Source organism: Bufo bufo, chromosome 3 (genome assembly GCF_905171765.1).
Source record: "Bufo bufo chromosome 3, aBufBuf1.1, whole genome shotgun sequence".
NCBI lineage: Eukaryota > Metazoa > Chordata > Amphibia > Anura > Bufonidae > Bufo > Bufo bufo.
Window position 1 is genome coordinate 259062261 of NC_053391.1, and position 17320 is coordinate 259079580.

Here is a 17320-nt window from a genome sequence, read left to right on the forward strand (position 1 = left end):
AATGAACGCTCAACATGTATTCAGCCTGCAGGGAGCTTTTATGCAAAACAAGGCAGGGTTTAACTTCTAGCATGCCTAAACTTCTAACGAGTTACATTACAGGTATGCAGGATTCAGGCAGTGGACAGTGTATAAGCCCCCCACACATTTATATCCATGCTGGCATCACTGACAAAATGGACATGTTTGGTCTGTGTCTGTTTTTTGCCCTCCTTGTGTCTTTCATATTCCATAGGGGAGATTTATCAAACTGAGTGCAAAGAGAAACTGGCTTAGTTGCCCATAGCAACCAATCAATCAGATTCCACCTTTCATTTTTCAGAGGTCCTTTGGAAAATGTAAGAAACAATCTGATTTGTTGCTATGTGCAACTAAGCCACTCTTTCCTTGCACCAGTTTTCACAAATATCCCCCATATGCGCTGTTCAGCTGAAAATTAGAGGGTCATTTACTATTAGATCATTTTACACCAGGTCTAAAAAAAGGGGGCGGGCCAGGAGGTCCGTCTTATTTATCATTTTCTACGCCTGTTTTAGGCCCCCTGCACACGGGTGCAGTTCCGTGGGCATTCCGCATCAAATCCGGAGATGTGGAATGGTGCGGAACGGAAGCAGGGAACGGAACCCTACGGAAGCAATATGGAGTGCTTCCGTGGGGTTTCGCCCAGTACTTCCGTTCCGCAAAAACATAGAACATGTCCTATCTTTTTGCGGAATGGCCGGATCGCGGACCCATTAAAGTGAATGGGTCCGCGATCCGCTGCATCTGTCCCACGGACTGTGTTTGTGCATTGTGGCCCACATTTTGCAGGCCGCAGCACGACCACGGGGTGCACACGTTCGTGTGCAGGAGGCCTTAGGTGTGGAAAATGTTCAAAACCTACATCAGCAAAGAATCTGGCATCGATTTGGACTAGCAGTGGATGCGCCAAAGTTTTGTAGAGGCCGGAGTCTCTACATAACTTTGGCAGATCCTCTGCAAGCGTAGGGTTTTTAAGACCGGTCATAATAAACGACCCTCTTAATTTCCAGAGCATCTCCTATCAGTGGTCACTGAAACAACACTGATGCAATCCGTGTTCTGTCAGTATTTTTCACAGACCCATAGGGGGACATTTACCAAGGCCAGCTTTTTACGCCGGTCTTAGGCCCCTTTTACACGGGCGAGTATTCCGCGTGGGTGCAATGCGTGAGTTTAACGCATTGCAACCGCACTGAATCCTGACCCATTAATTTCTATGGGGCTGTGCACACGAGCAGTGATTTTCACGCATCACTTGTGCGTTGCGTGAAAATCGCAGCATGCTCCTCTTTGTGCGTTTTTCACGTAACGCAGGCCCCATAGAAATGAATGGGGTTGCGTGAAAATCGCAAGCATCTGCAAGCAAGTGCGGATGCGGTGCGATTTTCAAGCACGGTTGCTAGGTGACGATCGGGATGGAGGGGTTAAAATTTTTTTTTTTTTTTATTTAACTCACTTTAATCCACTTGTTCGCGCAGCCGGCATCTTTTCTGTCTTTATCTGTGAGCAATAGGACCTTTGATGATGTCATTACGCTCATCACATGATCCATCACCATGGTGATGGACCATGTGATGAACGCAGTGACGTCATCAAAGGTCCTATTGATCACAGATGAAGACAGAAGAGATGCCGGCTGCGCGAACAAGTGGATTAAGGTGAGTTAAATTATTCTTTTTTTTTTTTTAACCCCTCCAGCCCTATTCTACTATGCATTCTGTATTCAGAATGCTATTATTTTCACTTATAACCATGGTATAAGGGGAAATAATACAATCTACACTACAACTAACCCAAACCTGAACTTCTGTGAAGAAGTTCGGGTCTGGGTACCACAGTCGGTTTTTTATCACGCGCGTGCAAAACACATTGCACCCGCACAATAAAAACTGAACATCGGAACGCAATCGCAGTCAAAACTCACTGCAATTGCATTCCTACTCGCGCAGGTTTGCCGCAATGCACCGGAACGTATTCGGACCTAATCCAGGCACGCTCGTCTGCAAGGGGCCTTCGTTTTCCCCTTGTGCTGCCTTTAGATTCGTTTAATTTATTATGAGATGTGCTCCTCGTTATAAATTAGGCACATCTGTGGCACTCCTTGCGCTGGTGTAGTCTTTAGCAAACATTTACACCTGTTTCCAGGTAAATTTGCCAGGCTGCCAACACAACCCGGCCCCGCTCAACTGGCAGACACGGCGAAAAACCAGCCATGCAACAAAATAAGAGGACTTAATAAGGGGTTAAAAAATGTTTTTAGTATTAGGAATGGCAACTATACTGAATTTTTTTTATAAATATAGGTGGATTATTAGGCCTGAGTATAATATAACATAGTAAGGCCTCTTTCACACTTGTGTTGTCCGGATCCGTCGTGCACTCCATTTTCCGGAGGTGCCCGCCAGATCCGTAACAACGCAAGTGAACTGAAAGCATTTGAAGACGGATCCGTCTTCAAAATGCGTTCAGTGTTACTATGGCACCCAGGACGCTATTAAAGTCCTGGCTGCCATAGTAGTAGTGGGGAGCGGGGGAGCAGTATACTTACCGTCCGTGCGGCTCCAGGAGCGCTCCAGAATGACGTCAGAGCGCCCCATGCGCATGGATGACGTGATCCATGCGACACGTCATCCATGAGCGTGGGGCGCCCTGACGTCACTCTGAAGCGCCCCGGGAGCCGCACGGACGGTAAGTATACTGCTCCCCACTACACTTTACCATGGCAAACAGGACTTTAGCGTCCTGGCAGCCATGGTAACCATTCAGAAAAAGCTAAACGTCAGATCCGGTAATGCTCCGAAACGACGTTTAGCTTAAGGCCGGATCCGGATTAATGCCTTTCAATGGGCATTAATTCCGGATCCAGCCTTGTGGCAAGTGTTCAGGATTTTTGGCCGGAGCAAAAAGCACAGCATGCTGCGGTATTTTCTCCGGCCAAAAAACGTTCCGTTCCGGAACTGAAGACATCCTGATGCATCCTGAACGGATTTCTCTCCATTCAGAATGCATTGGGATAATCCTGATCAGGATTCTTCCGGCATAGAGCCCCGACGACGGAACTCTATGCCGGAACACAACAACGCAAGTGTGAAAGAGCCCTAACATAGTAACATAGTACATAAGGCCGAAAAAATACATTTGTCCATCCAGTTCGGCCTATCATCCTGCAAGTTGATCCAGAGGAAGGCAAAAAAAACCCTGTGAGGTAGAAGCCAATTTTCCTCACTTTAGGGGAATAAAAAATTCCTTCCCGACTCAATCAGGCAATCAGAATACCTCCCTGGATCAACGACCCCTTTCTAGTAGCTATAGCCTGTAATATTATTACACTCCAGAAATACATCCAGGCCCCTCTTGAATTCCTTTATTGTACTCACCATCACCACCTCCTCAGGCAGAGAGTTCCATAGTCTCACTGCTCTTACCGTAAAGAATCCTTTTCTATGTTTGTGTACAAACCTTCTTTCCTCCAGACGCAGAGGATGTCCCCTCGTCACAGTCACAGTCCTGGGGATAAATAGATGATGGGATAGATCTCTATACTGACCCCTGATATATTTATACATAGTAATTAGATCTCCCCTCAGTCGTCTTTTTTCTAACGTGAATAACCCTAATTTTGATAATCTTTCAGGGTACTGTAGTTGCCCCATTCCATTTATTACTTTAGTTGCTTTCCTCTGGACCCTCTCCAGCTCTGCTATGTCTGCCTTGTTCACTGGAGCCCAGAACTGTACACAGTACTCCATGTGTTGTCTGACTAATGATTTGTAAAGTGGTAGGACTATGTTCTTATCACGGGCATCTATGCCCCTTTTGATGCAACCCATTATCTTATTGGCCTTGGCATCAGCTGCCTGACACTGGTTTTTGCAGCTTAGTTTGCTGTTTATTAAAATTCCTAGATCCTTTTCCATGTCAGTGTTACCGAGTGTTTTACCATTTAGTATCAGTCATTAAAATAATATATCTTATTGTATAGGTGCCTCCATTAAATATTTCATGGGTGTTGTTAGTCTTTACAGTACAGCCATTTGGTCGGGTTTCTTGATGCAGTTTTGCAAGCCAAAATCAGGAGTGGAACATAAAAGGAAAGAAAGTATAAAGAACAGATAAAACTTCTCTTTTTTGAATCCATTCTTGCTTTCGGCTTCCAAAACTGCATAAACAAACCTGACCATGTTGCCATACCCTGAGTGTCCACAGCAGTGAAACCACTTATTGTGCAGCTGCCTGTCACCTCCCCCACATAAGTGATCTAGCAGGACAAGTCAGCTCCATCAGAGCAGCTGTGAATGCAGAGCTGGTGGGAAGATGACAAAGTTTGCACCTTTTACAGTCCATGTAATACTCGCCTGTGTCAGTCAACTCTTTTCTCATGGGACAATCTGTAGATACAAATGGCTGACATACATTATATATGCAATATTTGATGTCAAAAGTTATATTTCATATTGTTTTCCCTTTATGTATGTTTTAGAGACAAGTGTTCATGGATCTTGGATTTTTTTAAACAAAAGTATGAGCTTCAGATACATTTTTGGAGGGCATTGTTTTTTTAAAAATATTTTTAATAATGCCATGTGTTTCTTTGGATTTTCGGTGGTTCTATAGTGATGCCTCTGTGAAAAAAAAAACAAGAGAAAAAACACCATACCTTGAGCATGCTGGGGCACATTTACTATAGTGTCTGTTTTTAGGCGTAAAAATGCTGTTTTAGGCATCTTTTACACGACAGTATGGCTTTTTCAGTGTTTTGCGGTCCGTTTTAAACGGATCCGTTGTTCCGTTTTTTGTTTCCGTTGTGTTTCCGTTTCCGTTCCGTTTTTCCTTCCGTTTTTCTGTATGGCAAATACAGTATACAGTAATTTCATAGAAAAAATTGGGCTGGGCATAACATTTTCAATAGATGGTTCCGCAAAAAACGGAACGGATACGGAAGACATACGGATGCATTTCCGTATGCATTCCGTTTTTTGCGGACCCATAGACTTTAATGGAGCCACGGACCGTGATTTGCGGCCAAATATAGGACATGTTCTATCTTTCAACGGAACGGAAAAACGGAAATACGGAAACGGAATGCACACAGAGTACAATCCATTTTTTTGGCGGAACCATTGAAATCAATGGTTCCGTATACGGACCGTATACGGACTGCAAAAAACGGCCCGTAAACGGGGGGAAAAAAACGGTCGTGTGAAAGAGGCCTTAGACTGTTTTATTTTTTTTGTCTCAGCAGGGGTCATATTCGAATACGCAATGTTTCACTAATATTTAGTAGCATATTTGAATATTCGTTATATTCTACGATTTTCTTTACTCGAAAAATCGACAAGGTAATGATCGCTTAATATGCAAATTTTCATAATGGGAATTTTTATCGCAAATTTTTGAATTGCCGAGTAAAAACATGATTCCTCCCTGCTTCTTGCTTGTGGGCCAATGAGTCATAGCACTATATCGAAAATATTATTTTTTTCGAATATTCAAAAACAAGAATATATGGCAATATAGCGAATATAAAAAAAAAATAATAATATAGAGCAATTTAGCTAATATAGTGCTATAACCTTTTTTTCAATAATAGAAATTATCTGAACTTCAGATGAGAAAAAAATTACAACTATTAGACAAAGAAGATTATAGCACTATATTAGCTAAATTGCTCTATATTCATTTTTTTTTCGAATATTTGCTATATTGCTATATATTCTTGTTTTAGAATATTACGAATATTCGAAAAAACAAATATATTAGTTTTTTCGAATATTCGTAATATTCTAAAACAAGAATATATAGCAATATAGCGAATATTTGAAAAAAAAACAAATATAGAGCAATTTAGCTAATATAGTGCTATAATTTTTTTTTAATAGTTGAAATTTTTTACCAGTCTTCAGATGAGAAAAAAATTGCAACTATTAGGGCTCATGCACACGACCGTGCTGTTTTTTGCGGTCTGCAAAAACTTCAATATTCGAAAAAACAAATATATTCGATATATTGCTATATATTCTTGTTTTAGAATATTACGAATATTCGAAAAAACAAATATATTAGTTTTTTCGAATATTCGTAATATTCTAAAACAAGAATATATAGCAATATAGCGAATATTTGAAAAAAAAACAAATATAGAGCAATTTAGCTAATATAGTGCTATAATTTTTTTTTAATAGTTGAAATTTTTTCCCAGTCTTCAGATGAGAAAAAAATTGCAACTATTAGGGCTCATGCACACGACCGTGCTGTTTTTTGCGGTCTGCAAAAACTTCAATATTCGAAAAAACAAATATATTCGATATAGTGCTATATATTTGTTTTTTTAGAATATTCAGCATTTTTCCCATTTAAAGTCATGATTCCTCCCTGCTTCTTGCTTGTGGGCCAATGAGTCATTGGCCCACAAGCAAGAAGCAGGGAGGAATCATGTTTTTACTCGGCAATTGAAATATTTGCGATAAATAAAATCTCGAATATTCGAAATTACGAATATATATCACTATATTCTAAATATTCGCGAATTTCGAAGTACCTAGATTTGCAATAAAAATTCGCAATTTGAATATTCGTGATCAACACTAGTGGTTTAACACTGACAAATGTAAAGTTATGCACATTGGAAGAATAATGCAAGTCACCCGTACATACTAAATCGTAAAACACTGGGTAAGGCCTCATGCACATGACCGTGGTGTGTTTTACAGTCCGCAAATCGCGGATCCGCAAAACACGGATGGCGTCCGTGCACGTTCCGCAATTTGCGGAACAGCATGGACAGCCTTCAATATAAATTCCTATTCTTGTCCTCAAACATGTTATATTTTTTTAGCGGGGCCACGGAACGGAGCAACGGATGCGAGCAGCACATGGAGTGCTGTCCGCATCTTTTGCAGCCCCATTGAAGTGAATGGGTCCGCATCCGATCCGCCAACTCGGCGGCTCGGATGCGGACCCAAACAACGGCCATGTGCATGAGGCCTAACACTGACTTTGAAAAGGACTTAGGAATTTTAGTGGACAGCAAACTAAGCTGTAGAAACCAGTGTTGGGCAGCTGCTGCCAATAAGATAATGGGTTGCATCAAAAGGGGCATAGATGCCCGTGATGAGAACATACAGGGAGTGCAGAATTATTAGGCAAGTTGTATTTTTGAGGATTCATTTTATTATTGAACAACAACCATGTTCTCAATGAACCCAAAAAACTCATTAATATCAAAGCTGAATATTTTTGGAAGTAGTTTTTAGTTTGTTTTTAGTTTTAGCTATTTTAGGGGGATATCTGTGTGTGCAGGTGACTATTACTGTGCATAATTATTAGGTAACTTAACAAAAAACAAATATATACCCATTTCAATTATTTATTTTTACCAGTGAAACCAATATAACATCTCAACATTCACAAATATACATTTATGACATTCAAAAACAAAACAAAAACAAATCAGTGACCAATATAGCCACCTTTCTTTGCAAGGACACTCAAAAGCCTGCCATCCATGGATTCTGTCAGTGTTTTGATCTGTTCACCATCAACATTGCGTGCAGCAGCAACCACAGCCTCCCAGACACTGTTCAGAGAGGTGTACTGTTTTCCCTCCTTGTAAATCTCACATTTGATGATGGACCACAGGTTCTCAATGGGGTTCAGATCAGGTGAACAAGGAGGCCATGTCATTAGATTTTCTTCTTTTATACCCTTTCTTGCCAGCCACGCTGTGGAGTACTTGGACGCGTGTGATGGAGCATTGTCCTGCATGAAAATCATGTTTTTCTTGAAGGATGCAGACTTCTTCCTGTACCACTGCTTGAAGAAGGTGTCTTCCAGAAACTGGCAGTAGGACTGGGAGTTGAGCTTGACTCCATCCTCAACCCGAAAAGGCCCCACAAGCTCATCTTTGATGATACAAGCCCAAACCAGTACTCCACCTCCACCTTGCTGGCGTCTGAGTCGGACTAGAGCTCTCTGCCCTTTACCAATCCAGCCACGGGCCCATCCATCTGGCCCATCAAGACTCACTCTCATTTCATCAGTCCATAAAACCTTAGAAAAATCATTCTTGAGATATTTCTTGGCCTAGTCTTGACGTTTCAGCTTGTGTGTCTTGTTCAGTGGTGGTCTTCTTTCAGCCTTTCTTACCTTGGCCATGTCTCTGAGTATTGCACACCTTGTGCTTTTGGGCACTCCAGTGATGTTGCAGCTCTGAAATATGGCCAAACTGGTGGCAAGTGGCATCTTGGCAGCTGCACGCTTGACTTTTCTCAGTTCATGGGCAGTTATTTTGCGCCTTGGTTTTTCCACACGCTTCTTGCGACCCTGTTGACTATTTTGAATGAAACGCTTGATTGTTCGATGATCACGCTTCAGAAGCTTTGCAATTTTAATAGTGCTGCATCCCTCTGCAAGATATCTCACTATTTTTGACTTTTCTGAGCCTGTAATGTCCTTCTTTTGACCCATTTTGCCAAAGGAAAGGAAGTTGCCTAATAATTATGCACACCCAATATAGGGTGTTGATGTCATTAGACCACACCCCTTCTCATTACAGAGATGCACATCACCTAATATGCTTAAATGGTAGTAGGCTTTCGAGCCTATACAGCTTGGAGTAAGATAACATGCATAAAGAGGATGATGTGGTCAAAATACTCATTTGCCTAATAATTCTGCACGCAGTGTAGTCCTGCCACTTTACAAATCACTAGTCAGACCACACATGGAGTACTGTGTACAGTTCTAGGCTCCTGTGAACAAGGCAGACATAGCAGAGGGTTCAGAGGAGGGCAACTAAAGTAGTGACTGGAATGGGTGGACTACAGTACCCAGAAAGACTATCAAGATTAGGCCTCTTTCACACTACCGTATGGCTATTTCAGTATTTTGCGGTCCGTTTTTCATGTATCCGTTGTTCCGTTTTTTTTGTTTCCATTGTGTTTCCGTTTTTCCGTATGGCATATACAGTATACAGTAATTACATAGAAAAAATTGGGCTGGGCATAACATTTTCAATAGATGGTTTCGCAAAAACGGAATTGATACGGAAGACATACGGATGCATTTCCGTATGTGTTCCTTTTTTTTGCGGACCCATTGACTTGAATGGAGCCACGGAACGTGATTTGCGGGCAATAATAGGACATGTTCTATCTTTCAACGGAACGGAAAAACGGAAATACGGAAACAGAATGCATACGGAGTACATTCCCTTTTTTGCGGAACCATTGAAATGAATGGTGCCGTATACGGACTGTATACGGAACGCAAAAAACGGCCCGCAAAACGGAAAAAAAAAAAACGGTAGTGTGAAAGAGGCCTTAGGGTTATTCACTTTAGAAAAAAGACGACTGAGGGGAGATCTAATTACTATGTATAAATATATCAGGGGTCAGTACAGAGATCTATCCCATCATCTATTTATCCCCAGGACTGTGACAAAGGGACATCCTCTGTGTCTGGAGGAAAGAATGTTTGTACACAAACATAGGAGAAGTGAGACTATGGAGCTTGGCGAGCTTGGTAAATGTGACCCTATGTATGACACCTCCCTCAGGAAGCTATTTTAATGCTATGTTAGTAGTCATTATTAGAGATGAGCGAAGTTATGAAAAATTCTGTTTGGCTGCTTCACCGCACTTCATCAAGAAATGCGATTCGTAACAAATTACTTTGTCACAAATAGCCTTCTGATGTATGGAGCCGGCACAATGACGGGGAATGACGATTGCGCCTCCTCCTCCTGTCTTTCAACCTCTCAGATGCTGCGTTTAACGCTGATCGCTTCATCTGCGATCCACATTCAGGTGCTCAGGAGTTAATCCACGGTTAAAAAAATTATACTCCCCACACCAATTTGGCGCATCTGTAGAGTTTCTACACTTTTTTCAGACATACTTGACAAGGAGTGGGGCTTAGGCCCCTTTCACACGGGCGAGTATTCCGCGCGGATGTGATGCGTGAGTTGAACGCATTGCACCCGCACTGAATACCGACCCATTCATTTCTATGGGGCTGTTCACATGAGCGATGATTTTCACGCATCACTAGTGCGTTGCGTGAAAATCGCAGCATGCTCTATATTCTGCGTTTTTCACGCAACGCATGCCCCATAGAAGTAAATGGGGTTGCGTGAAAATCGCAAGCATCCGCAAGCAAGTGCGGATGTGGTGCGATTTTCACGCACGGTTGCTAGGAGACGATCGAGATGGAGACCCGATCATTATTATTTTCCCTTATAACATTGTTATAAGGGAAAAAAATTAGCATTCTGAATACAGAATGCATAGTATAATAGCACTGGAGGGGTTAAAAAAAAATAAAAAATAATTTAACTCACCTTAATCCACTTGTTGGCGCTGCCGGCATCTCGTCTGTCTCCTTCTTTGCTGAACAGGACCTGTGGTGAGCATTCATTCCAGGACCTGTGGTGACGTCACTCCGGTCATCACATGATCCATCACATGATCTTTTACCATGGTGATGGATCATGTGAGGACCGGAGTGATGTCACCACAGGTCCTGGAATGAATGCTCACCACATGTCCTGTTCGGCAAAGAAGGAGACAGACGAGATGCCGGCAGCGCCAGCAAGTGGATTAAGGTGAGTTAAATTATTATTATTATTTTTTTTAACCCCTCCAGCGCTATTGTACTATGCATTCTGTATTCAGAATGCTATTATTTTCCCTTATAACCATGTTATAAGGGAAAATAATACAATCTACAGAACACCGATCCCAAGCCCGAACTTCTGTGAAGAAGTTCGGGTTTGGGTACCAAACATGCGTGATTTTTCTCACGCGAGTGCAAAACGCATTACAATGTTTTGCACTCGCGTGGAAAAATTGCGGGTGTTCCCGTAACGCACCCGCAGCTTTTCCCGCAACACCTGTGTGAAAGAGGCCTTAGTGGGAAAGGAGGTGGGACCTAACATACGCCACAATTCTGGTGTAAAAATGTGTCTCTGAGTAAGCCAACCAATAGTTGGTATAGAGTCAAAAGTGTGAGTCATTTATTAAGGCTGCCATTTTTGGGCATTTTTTTGGGTACATTTTATGTCAGTGTTGCTGCTGGAAGATACGCCTAATTTATGATGCGGCATGTGCCTCGTCAGAAATTAGGTGCATCTTGTGCCTGCCAGAAGCTGGCGTAGTTTTTTTTGTAAATGTTATGCCTTTTTCCTGACACAAAATTTGTAAATTTGCTGGGGCCCCCCACTCTCTCGACATTCCTTTGTTTTGAAAGTGACGTAAAAAATGCCCAACCCGTGTGCTTCATCATAAATTAGGTGCCTCTATGGCAGTCCTTTCTCCAAAATTCAGGCCCCTTTCAGACAAGCGAGTGGATAAGGCTGGGTTCACACGAGCGTGTCCGGATTAGTTCCGGATGCGTCCCGATGTGTTGCGGCAAACCCGCGCGAGTAGGAATGCAATTGCAGTCAGTTTTGACTCCGATTGCGTTCCGATGTTCAGTTTTTATCGCGCGGGTGCAATGTGTTTTGCACGCGCGTGATAAAAAACCGACTGTGGTACCCAGACCCGAACTTCTTCACAGAAGTTCAGGTTTGGGTTCGGTGTTGTGTAGATGTTATTATTTTGTTATAAGGGAAAATAATAGCATTCTGAAAACAGAATGCTTAGTAGGTGATCAATTGAGGGTTAAAAAAAAATTTAATAATTAACTCACCTTCTCCTCTTGTTCGCGTAGTTCTCCCGGTCTTTAGTTCTTTAAAAGATGAACTATGGGCTAAAGGACCTTTGGTGACGTCAGATCACATGCTCCAATCACATGGTCCATCACCACGGTGATGTACCATGTGATTGGAGCATGTGATCTGACGTCACCAAAGGTCCTTTAGCCCATAGTTCATCTTTTGAGAAGTAAAGAGGAGACAGGGAGCTACGCGAACAAGAGGAGAAGGTGAGTTAATTTTTTTATTTTTTTTTAACCCTCAATTGATCACCTACTATGCATTCTGTATTCAGAATGCTATTATTTTCCCTTATAACCATGTTATAAGGGAAAATAATACAGTTTATAGACTGTCACCTAGCAACCATGCGTGAAAATCGCACCGCATCCGCACTTGCTTGCGGATGCTTGCGATTTTCACGCAACCCCATTCACTTCTATGGGGCTTGTGTTGCGTGAAAAACGCAGAATATAGAGCATGCTGCGATTTTCACGCAACGCATAAGTGATGCGTGAAAATCATCGCTCATCTGAACAGCCCCATTGAAATGAATGGGTCCAGATTCAGTGCGGGTGCAATGCGTTCACCTACCGCATTGCACCCGCGCGGAAATCTCGCCCGTGTAAACGCAGCCTAAGGGTTACATAGCATCATAAATCAATATAATGCTATGTGACCCTGGCTGTGCTGGGTCTCGCTCATTCGTCTGAACGGGGCCTTAACCTCTTCAGGACACATGACGTACCGCTAAGGCATGTTGTCCTGGTACTTAATGACACATGACGTACTGATACGTCATGTATAGTTCCGATCACCGCCGCCCGGCGGGCGGTGATCGGAACCCGGTGCCTGCTCAAATCATTTAGCAGGCACCTTGGCTAGATGCGCCGAGGGGTCCTGTGACCTCCCCAATTCAGACCTGCGTTTTTTTGCGTTTCTGGGTTATTCGGGTCTCTGAAGACCCGATAACCCGGAACAGGATGGTGATCGGTGGTGTGATTTTACCCCACCAATCACCATCCTGCGATCCTGAGAGATTACGGTGACATCACCTCTCAGGATCGCCTCTGATTGGTAGGTGGGCGGGCTGGTGGGAGATTCAAATGATAGCAGCGCTCCTCTCCTCCTCCTTTTGTGTCCGGAGCCCAAGGAGAGAGGAGCGCTGCCTGCACATGTGGATCTCAACCCCATCTGTGCCCCAGCACCCATCCTTGCCCCCAGGACCCGATCTGTGCCCCAGCACCCCCCATCTTTATCAGCAGGTAATTAGGGAAAGTATAGGGAAAGGTTGGGCTAAGCAGGGAAAATAAAAGGAAAGTTAGTGGTAAAAAAAAGTATTCTTGCATCACCCTAAGTAGGGTGTCTGGGGTCCACAGCACAGCTGTGTGACCCGAGACCACCCAGGGGTGCTGCTGCTTGCCCCCCTGCCCCCCCAACTTTTTTGGGGTGCAGGCAGTTTTTTATTATTTTTTTTGTGCATACACTGACTGTGGCTGGCACTCTTAGCGTCCGGCCACTGTTAGCGCATCGCACACCCCACCGCTGATCAACATCGGACGGTTGATCAGATTTTTTTTTTTTACTTTTTTTTCAAATTTTTTCCCCTTTTTTTAGTTAGTCTTTCTTTATTTTTTTGTCTGTTAGGCTTAGGGTGAGTACGTGAACACCCGTGCCCCACACACACGCACACCAAATAAAGATTTACACGCACGCACATACACACGCAGACACACACTCCCCTATGGCCCGCCGGATGTTCTCGGCCGAGGAGACATATGCCCAGCTTGCCTCCGAGTCCGAGAGTCCCAGTGAGGACGAGGATGACCCCACTTTCCTGTTGTCATCCGCGTCCTCCTCATCATCTAGCAATGATGATGAGCCCCCAAGGTGGCGGAGACGCCGCCAGGCGGAGCAAGGGGACCGCCATGTTAGGGACCCTGTGGCCCACCCTAGTACGAGCAGCTCTGGGGCTCGTACTAGTTTTCTGGCACACCAGTTAAATCCACCGGAGCCCCCTGCCGGTGAACTTGTCTGGTGTACCCCAGAGCGATTTGAGCCCGTGATTCCTGATTTTGTAGGCCAACCAGGAATCCAGATTTCCACAGTGGGCTTCACTGAATATGAATTTTTTTGTCATTTTTTCAGTGACCAACTGGTAAATCTAATGGTGGAGCAGACAAATCTGTACGCTCAACAGTTGCTCAACACCCAAGCTCCTTTTTGGCTAGGCCCGATGGCTGGACGCCGGTCAGTGCAGCCGAGATGAGGACATTTTGGGGCCTCGTGCTGCATATGGGCCTAGTCAAGAAACCCAGTGTCAGGTATTACTGGAGTGGGGACGTCCTCTACCAGACCCCACTTTACAGTACGGCCATGACACGCTCCCGGTTTGAGGCCATGCGGAAATGCCTGCATTATTCAGATAATGCAGTATGTTCCCCCCGAGGTGATCCTGCCTATGATCGTCTGTATAAGATACGGCCGGTCATCGATCACTTTGGGGCAAAATTTGTACAGGCCTATGTACCTGGAAGGGAGGTCGCGGTTGATGAGTCTCTCATTGCGTTCAAGAGGAGACTCATTTTCCGCCAGTATGTTCCCTCAAAGCGGGTGAGGTATGGCGTGAAGCTGTACAAACTTTGTGAGAGTTCCTCAGGGTACACTTACAGGTTTCGTGTGTACGAGGGGCGAGATTCCCGTATTCAACCCCCAGAATGTCCCCCCACTGTGGGTGTTAGCGGGAAACTAGTGTGGGACCTTTTGCACCCACTGCTAGATAAAGCTTACCACCATTACGTGGATAACTTTTATATTAGTATCCCCTTGTTCCAGTCCCTCGCCGCTAGATCCACGTCCGCTTGTGGGACCATGCAGAAAAATCAACGCGGCCTCCCTGCCCACCCCCTCCAGGTACCTATCCCAGGGGTGAGACCCGTGCCCTTACCACTGGAAACCTGTTGCTGGTCAGATATAAGGACAAGAGGGATGTCCTTGTACTGTCCACAATTTATGGTAACGGCATCACCTCTGTCCCTGTGTGAGGTACCGCGGCAACGATCCTCAAGCCCGATTGTATCGTCGACTACAATCGGTATATGGGAGAAGTTGATCTCTCTGATCAAGTCCTCAAGCCATATAATGCCATGCGCAAAACCCGGGCATGGTACAGAAAAGTTGCGGTCTACTTGGTGCAGGTTGCCATGTACAACTCTTTTGTGCTGTCCCGGGGCGCTGGCAACACAGGGACATTCCTTCAGTTCTATGAGGCAGTCCTCAAGGCCCTGATCTTTTCGGACCGGGAAAGAGCAGGCCGGAGTACCTCGGGAACTGGAGGCGCCCGGATCGTCCCTGGCAAACACTTTCCAGGTGTGGTCCCCCATACTGGAAAGAAAGGACGAACCCAAAAAAGGTGCAGAGTGTGTCACAGGAGGGGGATACGGAAGGACACCACTACTCAATGTGACACGTGCCCCTATCTCTGTATTATTTGTTGCTTCAATGTAGCCACTGACAATCGGATAAAAAAACTATGGTTCTCAGACTTGAGACACCCAAAAAAATTATAAAAACTAAAATAATTTCAAAAAAGTATACAAATTAGGTATCTCCGCGTCGGTAATAATCTCCTCTATAAAAATACCCCATGACCTAACCCCCCAGATTAACACGGTCCAAAGAAAATAAAAAAAGTGCAATAAAAGATTTTTTTTGTCATCTTACATAACAAAAAGTTTAATAGCAAGCTATCAAAAATTCATATAGCCCCCAAAATAGTGCCAATAAAACCGTCCTCTCATCCCGCAAAAAATGAGCCCCCACATAAGATAATCAGCTAAAAAAAAAAAAGACTCTTAGACTTTAGAGATACAAAAAACATTTTTTTGTATTAAAAAGGATAATATAGTCTAAAACCTAAATAATTGTAAAAAAAGTAGACTTATTAGGTATCGCCGCGTCCGTAAGAATCTCCTCTATAAAAATATCCCATGACCCAACCCCCAAGATTAACACGGTCAAAAAAAAAAAACGGTGCAAAAAATGATTTTTTTTTGTCACCTTACCTAGCAAAAAGTTTAATAGCAAGCGATCAAAAAGTCATATAGCCCCCAAAATAGTGCCAATAAAACCGTCCTCTCATCCCGCAAAAAATGAGCCCCCACATTAGATAATCGGCTAAAAAATAAAAAATAATGACTCAGACTTTAGAGATACACGGTCAAAAAGAAAATGCAAAAACTGTGCCAAAACAGCTATTTTTGGCACTTTTCCATTTCAATCCGTTTTTTCCAGTAACAAAGCAAGGGTTAACAACCAAACAAAACGTAATATTTATTACCCTGATACTGCAGTTTACAGAAACGCCACATTTGTGGTCGTAAACTGCTGTATCAGTAAAAGGAAGGCGCAAAAGGAAAGGACCGACATGGTTTCTGGAAGGCCGATTTTGATGGCCTTTTTTATTGACACCATGTCCCTTTTGAAGCCCCCCTGTTGCACCCCTAGAGTAAAAACTCCCTAAAAGTGGCCCCATCTAAGAAACTACACCCCTCAAGGTATTCAAAACAGATTTTTACAAACTTTATTAACCCTTTAGGTGTTCCTCAACAGTTAATGGCAAATGGAGATGAAATTTCCGAATTTCAATTTTTGGTAACCTCGCCTCACAAAAATGTAATATAGAGCAACCAAAAATCATATGTACCCTAAAAATAGTCCCAACAAAACTGCCACCTTATCCCGTAGTTTCCAAAATGTGGTCACTTTTAGGGAGTTTCTACTCCAGGGGTGCATCAGGGGGGTTGAAAGAGGACACTGTGTAAATAAACCGGTCCATAAAAATCAGCCCCCCAAACACCACACGGCGCTCCTTTCCCTCTACACCCCGCCGTGTGTCCGTACAGTAGTGTACGACCACATATAGGGTGTTTCTGTAAATGGCAGAGTCAGGGCAATAAAGATACAGTCTTGTTTGGCTCTTAACCCTTGCTTTGTTAGTGGAAAAAAATGGGTTAAAATTGAAAATTTGACAAAAAAAATGAAATTCTCAAATTTCATCCCCATTTGCCAATAACTCTTGTGCAACACCTAAAGGGTTAACGACGTTTGTAAAATTCGTTTTGAATACCTTGAGGGGTGTAGTTTCTTAGATGGGGTCACTTTTAGGGAGTTTCTACTCCAGGGTTGCATCAGGGGGGTTGAAACAGGACATGATGTAAATAAACCGGTCCATAAAAATCAGCCCTCCAAAAACCACACGGCGCTCCTTTCCCTCTACGCCCCGCCGTGTGGCTGTACAGTAGTGTACGATCACATATTGTGTGTTTCTGTAAACAGCAGAGTCAGGGCAATTAAGATACAGTCTTGTTTGGCTTTTTACCCTTTCTTTGTTAGTGGAAAAAATGGGTTAAAATTTGAAAATCTGACAAAAAAATGAAAAAGTTTGTAAAATCAGTTTTAAATACCTTGAGGGGTGTAGTTTCTAGAATGGGGTCATTTTTGGGTGGTTTCTGTGGCGAAACCAACCTCGCCACTGGGTTTTGGAGGGGCCTGGTTGCCAGCCTCTTGCCCCAGGATTATGGCCCATACTAACTTGTGTGGCGAAAC